The sequence below is a fragment of the Rhinichthys klamathensis genome, unplaced genomic scaffold, assembly GCF_029890125.1.
Source record: "Rhinichthys klamathensis goyatoka isolate OS25496 unplaced genomic scaffold, OSU_Roscu_1.1 h1tg000652l_1, whole genome shotgun sequence".
In the NCBI taxonomy this organism is placed as follows: domain Eukaryota; kingdom Metazoa; phylum Chordata; class Actinopteri; order Cypriniformes; family Leuciscidae; genus Rhinichthys; species Rhinichthys klamathensis.
In genome coordinates this window covers 308,456-325,834 of record NW_026607096.1, presented here as the reverse complement: position 1 = coordinate 325,834, position 17,379 = coordinate 308,456, and the positions used below count along the sequence as shown (strand labels likewise).

General features: G+C 45.7%; 2 protein-coding genes across 2 annotated transcripts in view; both read left to right on the top strand.

The window, feature by feature from the left end:
- Positions 1–17,379, top strand: part of LOC130076441 (protein NLRC5-like) — a 195,469-nt gene that overhangs the window by 84,115 nt on the left and 93,975 nt on the right. The gene's annotated exons all lie outside the window — the stretch shown is intronic.
- The window catches only part of LOC130076450 (protein NLRC3-like), a 40,042-nt gene that overhangs the window by 11,135 nt on the left and 11,528 nt on the right, over positions 1–17,379 (top strand). The window lies entirely within an intron of this gene.

The window sequence follows — 17,379 nt, the reverse complement described above, 5'->3', positions numbered from 1 at the left end:
CAAACTATACATCCATTCACAACGCAATGCTCCTTTTCCCACAAATTCCATATCAGCCTGTATTGATGATATAAATGCTTGGATGACCAGTAATTTTCTCAAACTCAACACTGATAAAACAGATCTACTTCTTATTGGCTCACCTCGATTTACATCCTGTCTCTGTGTTGACAATGTTCACATTGCTGGAGTTTCGGTTCAACCTTCCACTACTGTCAAAAACCTTGGTATAATCTTTGATTCATCTCTTTCCTTCCTTCCACACATTTCCTCTCTCACTAAGTCTGCCTTCTTTCACCTTCGTAATATCGCACGCTTACGTCCATTTCTGAACACCAGCGATGCTGAAACCTTGGTTCATGCTTTCATCACATCACGGCTTGATTACTGCAATTCTCTTTTCTATGGCTTACCCAACTCATCTATAAATAAAATCCAATACATTCAGAACTCCGCAGCTAGGGTCCTTACATACACAAAGAAATCTTCCCACATTACTCCGATTTTACGCAGACTTCATTGGCTACCAGTACGTTTTCGTATTAACTACAAGATACTCCTTATCACATTCAAAGCACTCCATGGTCTTGCCCCCACCTATATCTCTGATCTCATCCATACCTACTCCCCAGTTCGCACACTTAGATCCTCCGATACCGGTCTTCTAACGATCCCACGGCACAAACTATCATCATTTGGTGGAAGGGCTTTTTGTACTGCTGCCCCAACTCTCTGGAATTCTATTCCCCAACACATCCGCGACCTTTCATCATTACACGATTTCAAAACTGACCTAAAAACGTATCTTTTTGCTACTTGTTTCCCTTGATTTCTATGTTTATGTACCACTATCTCAATTTATTTTTTGTTCTATGTCATGTTTCTGTCAGGTTTATTTGTACTTTATTGTAAAGCGACCTTGAGTACTCTGAAAGGCGCTATATAAAATAAACATATTATTATTATTATCTTTGTAAGAAAAGTAAACAGTTACACCATATAAAGTGCATTTAACTCTAGCGAATTAAATCAAACTCTCTCAACCTGAGACAACTGGTCAAGTTAACAACCTGTACTTCCAAGTGTTTTGTTCACAACAAAAGTAAACTTTTAAACTACAAATTCTTAATTAAATAAATCAAACTCCCAATGTCAGACAACTGGTCTGGTAGACATTCTGTACTTCAAGTATTTTCTTCAAAAGTAAACCGTTAAATAATATAAATTGTATTTGCAGTAACTGTAGCAAATTAAATAAATCAAACAAACTCTAACAACCTGAGATAAATAGTCTGGAAGACATAGGCTGCTGTATTTCTTTATCTTCATTAAAAAAGTAAACAGTTTAACAAGATGGAGTGCTTTTAAAGATTGAACTTTAGCTCCTAGATATAGCTGTATCTATATATCTAGATCAATCAGGGTGTTGTAATGTCTGTCTGTGTTCCCCCTGTCTTTGTGCTTTTGGTTCAGTTTTCCCGCTCCTCGTTTGTGTTCATGTATACCACGCCCCCTTGTTATCTTATTTAGCTTGTTTGGCCTTGTATTTAAGCCCTGTGTTTCAGTCCAGTCTTTGTGAGTTCTTGTTGTTGTAACGTTGATGCTGGTTGTTCTGTTCCTGAGTCCTGTTCCCTGTCTGAGTCCTTGTCCAGTTTGGAGTTTGTTTAATAAATTGTGCTGCAAGTGGATCCTGCTTCTTTCTTGTCTCAACCACATCGTAACAGAAGAACTCACCAAACAATGGATCCAGCAGCAGTCAGCAACCAGGCGCTAAGAAGATTTCTTGCCTCAATGTTTCAAGATGGCCAGCCGATTGAGAGGTACGTGAGGGACTTTTTGAATTGCTGCCATCTGGGATCTTTTGAAGACGCTGAGCTCATGGACCTGTTCTGGAGCGGGCTGGATGTGGATATTGCCAGGCTGATGCCAGATGACTACACCGGCTGGACCCTAGAGGGCTATATTGACCTGGCCCTTTACTTGAGCGGTTCAGCTTTTACTGTGGGCTTGGCCGATGAAACACCCCGCAAGCTCACAGTACCCCCTGAGTCAGTTCACGTCAGCCCCGTCCAGCCTGAGTTCCTTCACGTCCAGCCAGAGCTTCACGTCAGCCACGTCCAGCCAGAGCTTCACGTCAGCCACGTCCAGCCAGAGCTTCACGTCAGCCACGTCCAGCCAGAGCTTTACGTCAGCCACGTCCAGCCAGAGCTTCACGTCAGCCACGTCCAGCCAGAGCTTCACGTCAGCCACGTCCAGACAGAGACCGTTCACGTCACCTCTGCCAAGCCAGAGACCGTTCACGTCACCTCTGCCAAGCCAGAGACCGTTCACGTCACATCTGCCCAGCCAGAGACCGTTCACGTCACGTCTGCCCAGCCAGAGACCGTTCACGTCACGTCTGCCCAGCCAGAGACCGTTCACGTCACGTCTGCCCAGCCAGAGACTGATCACGCCACGCATGCGACGCCTGAGCCCTCAGTGACCGCAACACTGGCCATTATGGCCACAGCCATGTGGTGTGTGTGGGCTACGCACACACTTGAGCCGGTGTCCGCTGATCCTGCGCCAGAGCCCGCTGATCCTGCGCCAGAGCCCGCTGATCCTGCGCCAGAGCCCGCTGATCCTGCGCCAGAGCCCGCTGATCCTGCGCCAGAGCCCGCTGATCCTGCGACAGAGCCCGCTGATCCTGCGCCAGAGCCCGCTGATCCTGCGCCGGTGTCTGTTCCTGCTGATGACCCCATGGCTGCCCCTAAGAAAATTTGGGGGGGGGGGGCAGTAGGACCCTGGATGGGACTGTGAAGGCCGCACTGCCATGGCCGCCCGAAGGGTCCTCTCCGCCGTGGCCGCCCGAAGGGTCTTCTCCGCCGTGGCCGCCCGAAGGGTCTTCACCGCCGTGGCCGCCCGAGGGGTCTTCACCGCCGTGGCCGCCCGAGGGGTCTTCACCGCCGTGGCCGCCCGAGGGGTCTTCACCGCCGTGGCCGCCCGAGGGGTCTGCTCTGCCCTGGTCGCCTGCTCTGCCCCGGTTGCCTGCGCAGCCTGCTCCGCCCATGTTCCATGGCCCAGGTCTGCCCATGTTCCATGGCCCAGGTCCGCCCACGTTCCATGGCAAGACCCCAGTCCCGTTCCCTGCACGGACCTGGCCCTCCATCCCTCCCCCGGGACCGCCTCCGCTCCACCACCCTCCCGAACTATGTTTCTAGTTTTGATGGGCGTCGGGAGCCGCCCATAGAGTGTGTTGTCTATGTTGCCGCCTATGTTGTAATGTCTGTCTGTGTTCCCCCTGTCTTTGTGCTTTTGGTTCAGTTTTCCCGCTCCTCGTTTGTGTTCATGTATACCACGCCCCCTTGTTATCTTGTTTAGCTTGTTTGGCCTTGTATTTAAGCCCTGTGTTTCAGTCCAGTCTTTGTGAGTTCTTGTTGTTGTAACGTTGATGCTGGTTGTTCTGTTCCTGAGTCCTGTTCCCTGTCTGAGTCCTTGTCCAGTTTGGAGTTTGTTTAATAAATTGTGCTGCAAGTGGATCCTGCTTCTTTCTTGTCTCAACCACATCGTAACACAGGGACACATTTGTGTGGATTTTATTTTGTGATTTCACCGGAATGAATAGTCTCCACAACGGCGATAGATTGAAGCGCGCGTCCGAGTAAAGACTGCGCGCGCCGCGAGCCACAAGAGAACAACTGTATCCATGACACTGATCGCAGCAGCACGAGCGCTCAGCTGGATCTCAAAAACAACAGATTTAAGCGCTTAAGCGCTAGATCTCTTATTTAATAGCGAACTAAATGAATGCTGTGCTAGTTAACTGGATATGTTTTATTTATTTGTATTAGGTATCCGTTCTATGACATTAGTATATTTTTTACTAACCGTATATTTACGTATATTGCGTCGTTGTACCCAGCACTTCTGAAAGTGCACTTCCGAATGCGTCTCTGTCCCCCACACATTTCAAACCAAACTGACGCCCATGAATCAACGCATAGTAACGCACCGCATTTAACGTCCAGTAACGTTAACGGCGTTGTAACGACGGAAAAAGTAATTAGTTAGATTACCCCGTTACTGAAAAAATAACGTCGTTACCTAACGCCGTTCTTTTAAACGGCGTTATTCCAAACACTGGTGATCATGGATACATTCAGAGTAGCAGTCGCATTTATGTTGGTGCAAACCCTTTTCGTCTGTTTGCATTTGCAAATACAGCTGCTCTATTATGTCGAGGTATTGTTGCTATTTTCGGGATTCTGATTGGCTAACGTGGGCTTGAGCTTCTCGTTACACTGCCACCCTTCAGGTTTGCCATGCTCGTGACGGCATATATAGACGGGTTTGTGTAAACAAACACATTTCTGAAAACTGACAGGTGTGCACGATGTTATTTTTGAAAACGGAGAGGGTGAAATATCAGTTTACGAAAATAGCCGGACACGTGTAAACGTAGCCTTAAATTAGTTAAATAAAGTGTTAAATGGACGTAAAGAGTTGTGAGAAAATTGGATGCATGTCAGATCCACGTCATGTGGGGTAGCTGTTAAAGTGACGGCAGCCTAATAAAACCGGCTTCTGTCTGTTATTAAGGATGATCAAAGAAAAATCACTCTGCTCTAAATTTTAATAGCTTTAATAAGAATGAATCTATATTTAATTTATAATTTATGGAGTGAAGACTGAAGTGTTTGATAACTTTATTCAATTTCTGTATATTTCTTATTTGATAAAATATTTAAAATGTACTTTTATGTTGTTTCTACATTTAACTGTGATGATTAAATGTGATTATTACAATAAAAAAATATATTAAAAACTTTAATGTTAGGTACAATTTAATCATGATTAATTACAGATATATATCTACAGGTTTTGAAATTAACACCCGCATTTGTATCAGTAAAAATCAACTGTGGATTTTAACAGTGTCAAATCACTAGCCAATTTGGTGTGTTACTTATAATGTTTACTGACTTTGCTGGAGGAGTTTGTGTAAGACAAATCTGCGCAAATACTGAACTCGTGAGTCATCATGATATATTAAATACAGTGTATTGTCCAGAATCGGCACATACCTGGCTTACTTGAACACGCAACAAAATTATTTGCTTAATTATTTGTTAATTTGCTTTGAAGTAATAGCGAAAATTAAAAAGCATTTGTTTAACAAAAAAGACATTGTTATTTTCCAACATCCTTGTCGTTGTCGTGCTGAAATGTCCACTGGTCCCCAAGGCCAAGTTTCTCTGCAGCAGGGCTGTCGCGATAACCGCAATATTGTAGTACCGCGCTACTGACAAGTCAACCGCAGAGGATTGCAAGTAACCGCAGCAACCGCGATATTCACATGTTTTTTTATAAGGCTATACCCTTCTTGTTTTGAACTTCATGCATGTGTATTGAATGTTAAACAAGTTCATAATGATAACAAGACTGTTTATCATGGTGATTTGTAGCCTACAGAGGCTTTGTGGATTTGCACACACACTGAATGAGAGAGATCGACTGAGCGTGTGCGATTACCTGCGTCTGTCTTTGAAGTCATATATATTCGTGAAAAGGTTGCCGTGTCAAAGGAAAGCAAAATATTTGTCGTATCATCCTTTTAACGTTCACGTCACGGGTATTTACCATAAATGGCGTCAGCAGCAGCGCTGGTCAGCATTCCACAGCGTGAGGAAGCCGTGGGGAAATAATATCAGCGAGTCACGCATTGAATCAATGCCATATTGGTCTCTAATAAGTGAAGCATCAGCTTCAGCGTTACCCATGCGATGCATTGCTGCTCAGCTGAGCCTTGAAAAGTGGAACTCGAACTCAAACCCACATCGTAAACTTTATTTATATAGCAACAAATACATATACCGTAAAACTTCAAATAATAGCCAAGTCCCAAATAGACGCCTATCTCTTTTACACGCCTGGTGTGGCTGCAGGTTTGGGTAAATAAAGGCCGGTCTCAAATAGAGGCCGGGTCTGTTTTTAGTTTCGGGTTGTATTTAATCTTCTAAAACCCGTCAGATCGTCCGCTTTTTGGCGGCCGCCAAAGCAAATTTGTGTCCCCCCAAAGCTTTTTTGATCGGTGAGTGAATAGAATGGAGAGTAGAATAGAATGACTGCTGCGCTTGACAGGGCGCAAACGAGCAGAGAGAGAGAGAGAGAGAGAGACGCGATAGTCTTCACTCACGTCTTCAACATGAGCGCTGTCTTGCTCTTTCTCCCTCGCGCATATTAATCAAAATTAATAAACACGATAGTAAAAGGTCGGAAGACGCAGTTTCACGTGGAGCATTTGGAGATTTTTCGAGATTAGAGACTCTAATGAACACCATCTCAATACTAAATTATAAAGGCCTGTCTCATATAGACGCCTGTCTCAAATACAAGCCGGTGCAGTTCGACGATTTGGGAAAATAAAAGCCCGGGCTATTATTTGAAGTTTTACGGTAAATTAAAGCTGCAGTTGGCAAATCTGGCAGATTGAGTGAATTTAGGCAAAATTTTTAATGTTTACAACTCTCATGCCCCTCCCCCACTATCAACGGATACCCTCCCCCCGAGTTCGTGCTTGTCAGTGTGTGTGCACCAGGTTATCTGTGAACGCGCCCGTCTCATCAGCATCCATCAACACCATGGAGTATTTGGAGGTATGCTGCCCTGGCTAATCTACCGATAGATTGCAATTGCTAACGTCATTTATACTCTAAATGAGCTTACTTGATTTGTTAGTGTTGTGAAAGCGAGATACATCCGCCATCACTCTTTGTTACTGCGCAAACTTCAGGCGTGTGCATGTGATTGTAACATGCGCGAGGGGTGGCGTGTGCCCGATCTGTGATTGACAGTCAGATCTCACACCTCCCTGCGCTGATTGGACCCGATGATCCGGGAGCTGTGGATTTTTGCAAAACAAATAACACGCTCCAGGTGGAGTTAGAAGCTCGGGTTTTTTCTAAAACCACTTTATTTATGTTGTTCTGTCGGATTATAGTGTCAATTTAACTGAATATGATAAAAAAAATGTTGCAGACGGCAGCTTTAAATAAATGGCGGTAATACCGCATATCGCGCTATTGAGCCACTCAACATTACTGCAAGTGAAATTCCATAACCGCGACAGCCCTGCGGACTGGATTAGTGTAACATGGAGAGGTGGGGTAAAAGTAATAATGACCAGAGCTTCTCTGTGATTTTAGTCCCGTCTGAATGTTTCATCTCAGTAATCATTACAGACAATGTCAGTAAAGATTACGTCGACTTTTACCTTCAGTAAAAAGGTCCGGGAAAATCACCTCAGGTAATACTAATCCCGTGCGAATAGACCCACTGTAAATATGTATGTAAATATTCCGTCATTTCCTGTTTAAAAGTAGTTTTCCGTGGTTTTTCAAGTTTGGAGACACTTGGAAAATCAATCAGTTGCATTCTAAACGCTGGGACAAATCTGTGGCAAAACTTAAGTGTTCCCTTTCGAGGGAACTCGAACTACGTCGAATGACACTTTGGGGGAACGCCCCTCAGCGTAGCGCCTCTGAAGCATGAATGAAACTAAGCCAATCTTGATTGGTGTTGCGTCATGACGTAACGTGTGATGGCATAAGCGGAAGCTACAAAGAGACGCGGCACACAACAGTGTTAGCTTTCTGTTCTTCAGCAAGCGCTCTCTGTTGTCAGTCATATTTGGTGTTGTCTGTCTGTTGCAAAAGCATTTATATATATATCAAAAGAATGGCGAGTGCTAGTTACAGGCGGTGTGTGCATCCCTGCCCTCGTTATATCACAGGTGGGGACACACACCAAATGTGCGTGCTTTGTTTGGGAATGCAGCACGCGCAGGCAGCTCTCGAGGGGGCTGCTTGTGAGGATTGTGAAGCTTTATCAATCCGTGTGCTGCGTTCCCGCCTGGCCATTTTTAATGAGGATGGTCAGGCTCGCGAGCCCCATGGTGCGGGACCAGCGGCGCGGCAACGCTCTTCATGGGGCTCGCAGATGGATCTGACGGGGGATCCAGAGACTGCTGAGGCACGTTCTCGGGATTCATCCGGCAGTTCCTATGTTCTCCCGCCTCGTGCGGAAGCCCGCCCCGCAGCTTCTTCTGCACGAGTGGAGGACCCGATGCTTGAGCTGTCTGCTTCCGAGGAAGTGGACGTGCTCAGCATCGAGGACGGGGATTTTTGGGGACGATTTGCCACCCCATGTCCCCGCATATGAGGAGCTGGTGGAGGTTGTCTCTCGTGGTGTGGCTAGATTAAATATCAGCTGGCCACATGAGAGGCAGGAAGTGCTTGTAAAAAGCAAGTTGGACGAGCGCTTCCTGCAGCACAGAGAGCAACCTTACCATCGGGGTTTGCCGTTCTTTCCCGATCTGCATAATGAGTTGTGTAGATCGTGGAAAAAACCTCATTCTTCTCGCGTGTCCAACCCCCCTATTTTAAATTACAGCAATATTTTGGGGGCGCGAAAGAACGGCTATGGGATGATCTCCCGAATCTGCATCATCCCTGAAAACCCCGGTGCTGCCCACTAAACCATGTAGGGATACATCGTCTTTGGTGGGCAGGGCTTATATGGCTGCGGGTCGGGCTGGCGCTAGTCTGCATACTATGGCAGTACTTCAAGCGTACCAGGCCAACCTTCTAAAGGATATTGATGAGGGTGAGGGTCCAACTCCCGAAGATATCGCGGAGTTGAGGAAGGCTGCAGACCTGTCTCTCTGAGTCACCAAGTTAACGGCCCGTGCTATCGGCCGTTCCATGGCAGCTATGGTGGTCTCGGAGAGACATTTATGGTTGTATTTGTCAGGCATCAAGGAGAAGGACAGGGCTTTCCTCCTTGATGCCCCTATTTCGCCTTCTGGCCTGTTCGGCGACGCCGAAAACACAGTCGTCGACAGTTTTCAGGACGCGAAGAAGCAGTCTGCAGTCTTCAAACAATACCTCCCTCGCCGCTCCAAATCCAAGAAGCCTGCCCCCAGTGGGCAGCCGCAGCCATCCACCAGCTCATCTGCCTATAGACAGGCACAAAAAGAGAGTGTCTCATCTAGAGCCCCCCCTCAAGGAGCTTGGTGGCATAGACGACGCTCTCAGGCGAAGCCTCAGCAGAAGCAGGGCAACCTGAGGGCCGTCCTGCAGGCTAAGAAGGCTTCGTCCAAGAGGTCCTAGCCATCCTAGGTTCTCTGCGGGTGTCCCTACCCATGGCGGAGCGATCGAGGTCGCCTCCTCCGCGGAGCCCGCAGGAAATCGATGTCGACTTCCCGCTGCCAAGTGCGCTTTGGGACGCATCGGTTTCCAGTGAATGCGCGCCGCACTGTCCGCCCCACAGGCTTGCGGCCAGGCAGCAATCGCGTCCGCCCATCGAGAACCGTTTTCGGTCGAACCCTGCCGGAGATCCTCTTCAGGGGGTCGAGAACGAATCCCGATTGGTACCCGAAGCCAGGCTCGAGAGCCTGGTTCCGTTGGTAAAATATTTCGATGCGTGGAAAAATCTTACGAATATTTCGCCTTGGGTCCTGCGCACTATTCAAAAGGGGTACAGGCTGTAGTTTTCGGTTTCCGCCCACCAAGGTTCAATGGGGTGGTCTGGACTGCAGTCGACCCAGTGCAGGGTCGGGTATTGGAACAGGAAGTAAACTCCCTGCTGGTAAAGGAGACTATAGAATGTATTCCTCCACCGGAGAGGGAGTCCGGGTTTTACAGCCGCTACTTTATAGTTCCCAAAAAGGATGGGGGGCTGCGTCCAATAATAGATCTCAGACACTTGAACCGTTCTCTGAGGAGATTCAGGTTCAAGATGCTCACTATTCCCATCATCATGAGTCAAATTCAATCCGAGGATTGGTTTGTCACGATAGATCTAAAGGACGCATACTTCCACATATCCATCCTTCCATCTCACAGGAAGTTCCTGAGGTTCGCTTTCGGGGGCGAAGCGTAACAATATCGTGTTCTTCCGTTCGGCCTAGCTCTCTCCCCTCGCACATTTACCAAATGTATGGATGCAGCTCTAGCACCGCTGAGGCTCCAGGGCATCAGGGTGCTCAACTATATCAACAACTGGCTGATTCTGGCCCAGTAACAAGAGCTGGCGGTTTGGCATCGAGATGTCGTCCTTGCCCACGTCCAAAGCCTGGGGTTGAGACTCAACACGAAAAAGAGCGTGTTGACACCAGCCCAGAGAACCACGTTCCTGGGAGTGGTGTGGGACTCGGTCACGATTGTCTCCTGCACGAATCGAGTCCATTCTGGCCACAGTGTCCAGGATAAAGCTAGGCCAAGCCATCACTGTGAAACATTTTCAGAGAGTGTTAAGGCTCATGGCAGCAGCGTCCAACATTATTCCATTCGGCCTGCTGCACATGAGGGCCCTCCAGTGGTGGTTGAAAACCAAGGGGTTCTCCCCGAGGGGGAACCCGGTCCGCATGATCAGGGTTACGCACAGATGCCTTCGTTCCCTATCTATGTGGAAAAAAGCTTGGTTTCTGTCCCAAGGTCCAGTGTTGGGAGCGTCATGTCGCCGGAAAACCGTTTCGACAGACGCCTCCCTCACGGGCTGGTCAAATTGGTAAAATTTAATGGACGGCCGCTTTATGACAGGCCTATGGCAGGACCATCATTCCTCCTGGCACATAAACTGCCTGGAGATGTTGGCGGTGTTCCGAGCTCTGAGGAGCTTCCTGCCGGACCTCAAAGGTCATCATGTCCTTGTGAGGTCAGACAACATGTCGGTAGTGGCCTATATAAACCATCAGGGGGGTCTGAGGTCTTGCCCTCTATGCAGACTGGCGCATGAGATCCTCCTGTGGTCCCAGGGGAAACCGGCTTTCCACGCTCCTCTGGGTGATGGACCTCTTGGGAGACAGTAGTTGGTCGTACATTTCCTCCGTGGGGCTTGGAGGATGAGACCTGCAGCTCGTACCAGGGTTCCCACATGGGACCTGGCAGTGGTTCTCGAAGGGCTGGCCGAGGCCCCCTTCAAACCACTGGAGTGGGCTGAGGGCAAGAACCTTTCCCTGCAGGTGTTTTTTTTGTTGGCCATTACTTCTCTGAGGAGGGTAGGAGTTCTCCAGGCGCTCTCTATATCTAACGGGTGCCTGGAGTTTGCTCCAGGCGACATTAAAGCCATCCTACATCCCAGGCCAGGCTATTTGCCTAAGGTGCCATCCAATGCGGCACGGCCTAGGGTTCTGCAGGCTTTTCATCCTCCACCTCACGTGACGGCGGATGAGGAGAGACTTCATCTGCTCTCCCCTGTCAGAGCGCTAAAAATTTATATTCAGAGGTCCTCTTCATGGCGGAAGTCAGACCAGTCAGACCCAACTGGATTGTCCATGCTATATCTTTGGCCTACCAGGTGCGCAATTTGCCATCACCTTTGGCCATGAGGGCTCATTCAACAAGAGGCATGGCGTCCTCTAGAGCCCTCCTCTCGGGGGCCCCGATCCAGGAGGTCTGCGATGCAGCAGGATGGGCCACCCCCCACACCTTCATTAGGTTTTACAGTCTGGACATTCCATCTACACCTGGCACTCTTGTGCTCTCGTCCTAAGTGTGCCTGTGAGCAGCTTCACACTAGGACAGGCAAGGCGCGTTGTGGCATAGTGGGTACTCGTTCCCCCAAAGTGTCATTCGACGCAGTTCTCGTTCCCTCGAAAGGAAACGTCTCGGGTTACGTCTGTAACCCTTGTTCCCTGAGAAAGGGAACGAGAACTGCGTCCCTTCGCCACGCCATCCCCTGCCTGGGAGCGCTTGCTTCATCACAGAAGCTAACACTGTTGTGTGCCGGCGTCTCTTTTTAGCTTCCGCTTATGCCGTCACACGTTACGTCATGACGCAACCCCAATCAAGATTGGCTTAGTTTCATTCATGCTTCAGAGGCGCTACGCTGAGGGGCGTTCCCCCAAAGTGTAATTCGACGCAGTTCTCGTTCCCTTTCTCAGGGAACAAGGGTTACAGACGTAACCCGAGACGTTTTCCACACCATTCAGATCAGAAAGAAGATCGAAAGCACTAGTTAGGGGCACAAAACATATTTTAGCATTAGATAAGTGCCAATTACCAACACAATCCAATCTGAAGTTAATTAATACATTGTTTGACCGGACATAACTGCTTTATATATATAAATATAGGTTATATGTGTTTGCACACATGATATCAGGAAGCAACGAAATACACACATGAAGACAGGAGTTGGCCATTTATGGCCGATTTGGCCATTAATATTACAGACGTCCTGTGGTAAAATTACATTACCCAATCTACCCTTGTAAAGGTAATCCCTTCCGAATAGGGCTTTACATTCTCCTTTATCATACATATATATTAAATTCATGCAGTGTGGTTGTTGTCCTAAGAGCCAGGGAAAGAGAGTTCCATAGCTTAGGGGCTATAACGGAGAAAGACCTGCCACCCATAGACGAAATCTCTGAGGAGGAGTTCACAGCTAGAAGATCGGAGAGGTCGAGAGGGAATATAAGGAGAAAGTAAGTCAGAGAGATAGGAAGGAGCAAGACCATTGAGTGACTTAAAGGTAAGCAGAAGAATTTTGTTAGTAATCTGAGAAGACACGGATAGCCAGTGGAGGTTAAACAGAATAGGAGTGAAATTAGCAGATCGTTTAGTGTAAGTTAGCATCCTTGAGGCAGAGTTTTGTATATATCCCAAATGTGAGAGAGAGTGTGCTGGTATTCCAGAAAAAAGAACCTTACAAAAATCGAGGCAAGATGTGATAAACGCATGTATCAATCAATCAGCATCTTTTGGGCTGACATAGGGATGGAGTTTGGCAATATATAAATGGCAATAAATTATAAATTATAAAATATAAATTTGAGTTTAGCCAGATCTTTAATTAATTAATACATGACGATAGTGATGTAGTCTGGTGAATAGACTCCGATCAGCAAGCAGTATATATCTGAATATCGTCGGCAAAAACAGTGGTATTGAAAACCATGGTGGTGAATAATTTGTCTGAGAGGCATTATGTAAATAGTAATGGGCCGAGAACTGAGCCCTGTGGAACACCTTGTTTGAGAAGGACAGTGGGAGATTTATAATTGTGCATGGTGATGTAGTATTTTCTGTCTGTCAGATAGGAGGTAAAACAGGATAGTGCGGCTCCTGAGGCCCATGAGTAAGAATTTATGACAAACAGTATCAAAAGCGGAGCTGAGGTCGAGTAATAAAAGTGTGTACTTTTAATTTGAATAAAATACTGTTATTTGGGCAAAAACCAGACTGAAATATATCAAAATGATTGCTTAGAGATATAAATGACTGCAATTGAGTCACTATCCTGCAACAACCTGCAACAACCTTTTCCATGATTTTTGAGACATACGGTAGATTGGATATTGGGTGATAATTAGCAAAGTCAGTTGGGTCCAGATATGTTTTTTTAAGGATAGGAGTCACCACAGCTGTCTTTAGTAAAACTGGAACAGAGGCAGATATAAGGGACATATTTGCAAGACGTGAGATAAGAGCAGAAATGACAGAGGTAATGTGTTTCAGAAGGATTGTTTGTGCGGGATCTAACCGGCATGAAGAATAATTGAATTTCTGTATCATTTGAGAAATGATTAAGCGGTCGGTTCATCACCAAAAGTCCCACATAAAGCATACAGCTTTCCCTGAAAGTGGTGCAAAAAAAAACTGCATAAGTCATCCGATTCTTGTTGACTGGCATTATGTGCATATGCCAAGTGTGTGGCCATCAGCATGAGTTGGGAAATTAACATTCTGATAAAGCTCTAAGTAGTCCAGAACAGTCTTTCATTGAGTACTATTAGAACAGGGAGTGTCGGTGTGGATGTTAAAATCACAGCGCAAGATGACCTTGGATGATGAAGCACAAGCTAGTGTTAGCAGTTCACTAAGCTCGGAGAAAAATAGTTTCACTGTTTGGGTGGTCTATAAATTAGGATGATTGTTAGGGGACAGTTTGAGGAAACCTTCAAAACCATATATTCAAAAGTCTTAGTATTATGAGTCCAGTTGAGCAAGTGTTATGGAGTTGCGATAGATGACCACAAGGCCACCCCCTTTACCAGATATACTTTGACAACTGATTTTTAAGCCTAGTGATTTTATAATGTCTAGCCTAATTTTAAATTCAAAAGCAAACCGGGTTGGAGAGTGGAAATGGCTAATATGAGCCAATAAGCGCTCTTCTGCCACCATGTACTGTTTATATTGTAGCTCTTTGTATGTATATAACTCTTTCAGTTTTACAAATCGGGGCCATCTTTGAAGGATTAATAAATAATGTTTTTTGTTATCATATTCAAAATAACGAAATGAAGTGCTGGAATGTTTAATTACAAACACTGTTTCTTATTCAAATGTTCCCACTATCTTCAAGTCTGAATCAATAAAACTGGTTCATTGGCAAATTAGGTAATTGTGACAATTGCATTAAAATATAAACACCGCATTTACTTTGGTTTAGTGTCAATGAAGGGGTACTTAATCCTTATGAATGGGGTTGTGGGGGTACTTGAGGCTAAAAAGGTTGGGAACCACTGGTCTTTTCTTGACGTGGCTGGCGTGTCTGTCGCCGCTTCTCATGCTCACAAACAAAAATGCAAAACTGCAGTTACTCTGCGATTCTTCTCCTGCTGCTTCACAAAGCTGGTTTCTACGTTACGGTACTAGTTGGATTCACTTTCTCACATTCTGCAACTTTTTCGCTGTGTGCCCTGGTTATGCTACAGGATCTGCTAAACCAGTGGCTTTTCCAGCTGCTACGCTACCTTGCAGAGTGGTCGACAGGCTACTTTTAAACCTTGGCTTTATTCTGACGATTCCCAAACAGTGTTGGGGAAGTTACTTTTAAAAAGTAGTGTGACTCGTTACTCGTTACTTCTTAAAAAAAGTAATCCGTTACTTTACTTAGTTATCCCATATGGAAAGTAACTTTTTACGTTACTCGTTACTCGTTACTTTTACGTTTCTTTTATGTTGCTTGACTGGGCAGAACCCAATATCTGTTCCTAAATGTGTAGGCCTACATTAAGTTCTACTATGCATAATGCAATATATAATGCCATAAATGCATAATTCATTTCTCAAAATTTTTAATATTTATGAAGAAATACCCGTTAATAGATAGGCATATGCATGGGCGGCGCTAGGGAGGGGCTAGAAAGAAAGCCCCCAAGAAAGACCAAAGCACCCCGTTAGCACCCCCAAAAATAATTTCTGGAAGCAATTATATTCAGGCTGTATTCTATGGAAGTCCTGAACCGCATGGTGAAGAAAAAAAAAAACGTATCTTGTTATTTCGACATAATAAGGGGATATTCTTATCTGCATTAAGCCAAATTAAATGTTCTTCTTATAATGGTTTTCTATGGGAGGAAAATGCTTAACATGTAATTAAACACGTTGCGTTCATATTCTGGGCTCATCTGATTTTTTGTACATAGTATAGCCTACTTTATTATGATTTTAGTATCATAATGATTAATAAATGCATGCACAATTATCCGTGAACTTGATGAATGTAGCAGATATGTTTTGCACGTAAACAAATGCCTTTCAACTTATGTGTGCAAAATTCTGAATTAAATGAATGTGCAGCAATTTGTACAAATAGAGAGTCCGTAGGCCTATACGTGTTGTAGCCATTAAATAGGCTATAATGTTATTTTTTTCCATCTATATTGATTATGAAAAGTGAAAAGCATGAGTAAGATGTGCGATATATCAGGAGACATTGAGTGAGTCAGACATGATTTTGACCACTTCATTAAGTTTTGTTTTGAAGAAAGCCTTTCTTTAAAATGAATTTTGTTTTGTATAAATTGTATCTTCGTTTAATTTTTTTTTTTTATCAACCAATTGCTAGGATTTAATAAATAAGAAGCAAATATAGCAGACAATATAATCATGACATGCAGGTGCCGGCGCGGTCACTTACTTTGTAACGCGTTACACAAAACACTGTTCCCAAACTGCCTACAGCAGTTGGGCAAGCTAGCAGTCTCCTCCGGCATCATGGCTTTCCTAAGGTACTGCGTTTTGGAACTCAAGAATCTCAACTCGCACATCGTACCAAGTAACGTTTGCCTTGAGGTGATTAAATGTCTCCATCTCTTACGTCATCATTATCCTAGACTCTTGCAGGCCATCTTATCAGCTATCCCCCAAACTGCACAGTTGATGACTTGGTTAATCACTACAACCTGGCCCTGTCACGTAGTCTGGAATCTGTTGCCCCCCTCATCACTCAATCTGGCTGCTTCTCCTGTCCTGCTCTCTGGTTCACTGCTGAACTCCACCTCATGAAGGCCACAGAGCGGAGGCTGGAGAGGTACTATAAAAAATCTGGCCTCACTGTCCACCAGGTAGCCTACAACAACCATGTTAAGAGCTACAAAGATGCTCTGTCCAAGGCAAAAAATAACTATTACTCTACACTCATTCGCAACCAACAATATCAACCTAAACAGATTTTTTCCACTTTCAACCACCTACTCGGCCCACTTGACCCTCCTCAACCATCTGACGCTGCTGGCCTATGCTCCAGATTCCTGGATTACTTCCAGAAAAAGGTAGAAACCATCCACCAGCAACTCCAGCTGTCCAGCTCCTCTCACCCAACCACACTACTGCTGCTTGACACAAACTCTTTAACTGTCTCCACACAGGACTGCCTCTCCTCTTTCTCCCCGCTCAAAACAGCTCAAGTTCTTAAGCTAGTGTCAAAAGTAAAGGCCATGACCAGCAAACAGGATCCAATGCCGACTGCCTTGGTCAAGGCATGTCTTCCAACTCTGGGTCTCACACTGGTTAACATCATCAACACCTCGCTGTCTTCTGGGGTGGTCCCCACCAGCTTTAAAACTGCTGCGGTGATACCTAGACTTAAAAAAACAGGCCTGAATCAAGATGACACAAACCACTAACCACTTCATATGAAAGTTATTGGAAAGAGCTGTGGCTTCTCAACTCAACCATCATATGCTACAGCACAACCTCTACGAGCCATTTCAATCTGGTCTCAGGACACATCATAGCACTGAAACTGCCCTCATCAAAATCACAAATGACCTTCTCATGGCAGCTGACTCTGGCCATGTCAGCGTCTTAGTTCTTCTTGACCTCTCTGCAGCCTTCGATACAGTCTCCCACTCCATTCTTCTCACTCGCCTCTCTGAACTCATTGGCCTCACTGGTATTGTGTATTCCTGGTTTAAATCTTATCTCACCAACAGGCAACAATACACCACCCTTAAGGGCATTTGCTCTGAACTGGCGCCAGTCTTACACGGTGTGCCACAAGGATCGGTGCTTGGCCCACTACTATTTAATATCTACATGCTACCTCTTGGGATGATCATCCGCAAACATGGATTACACTTCCACTGCTACGCTGATGACACCC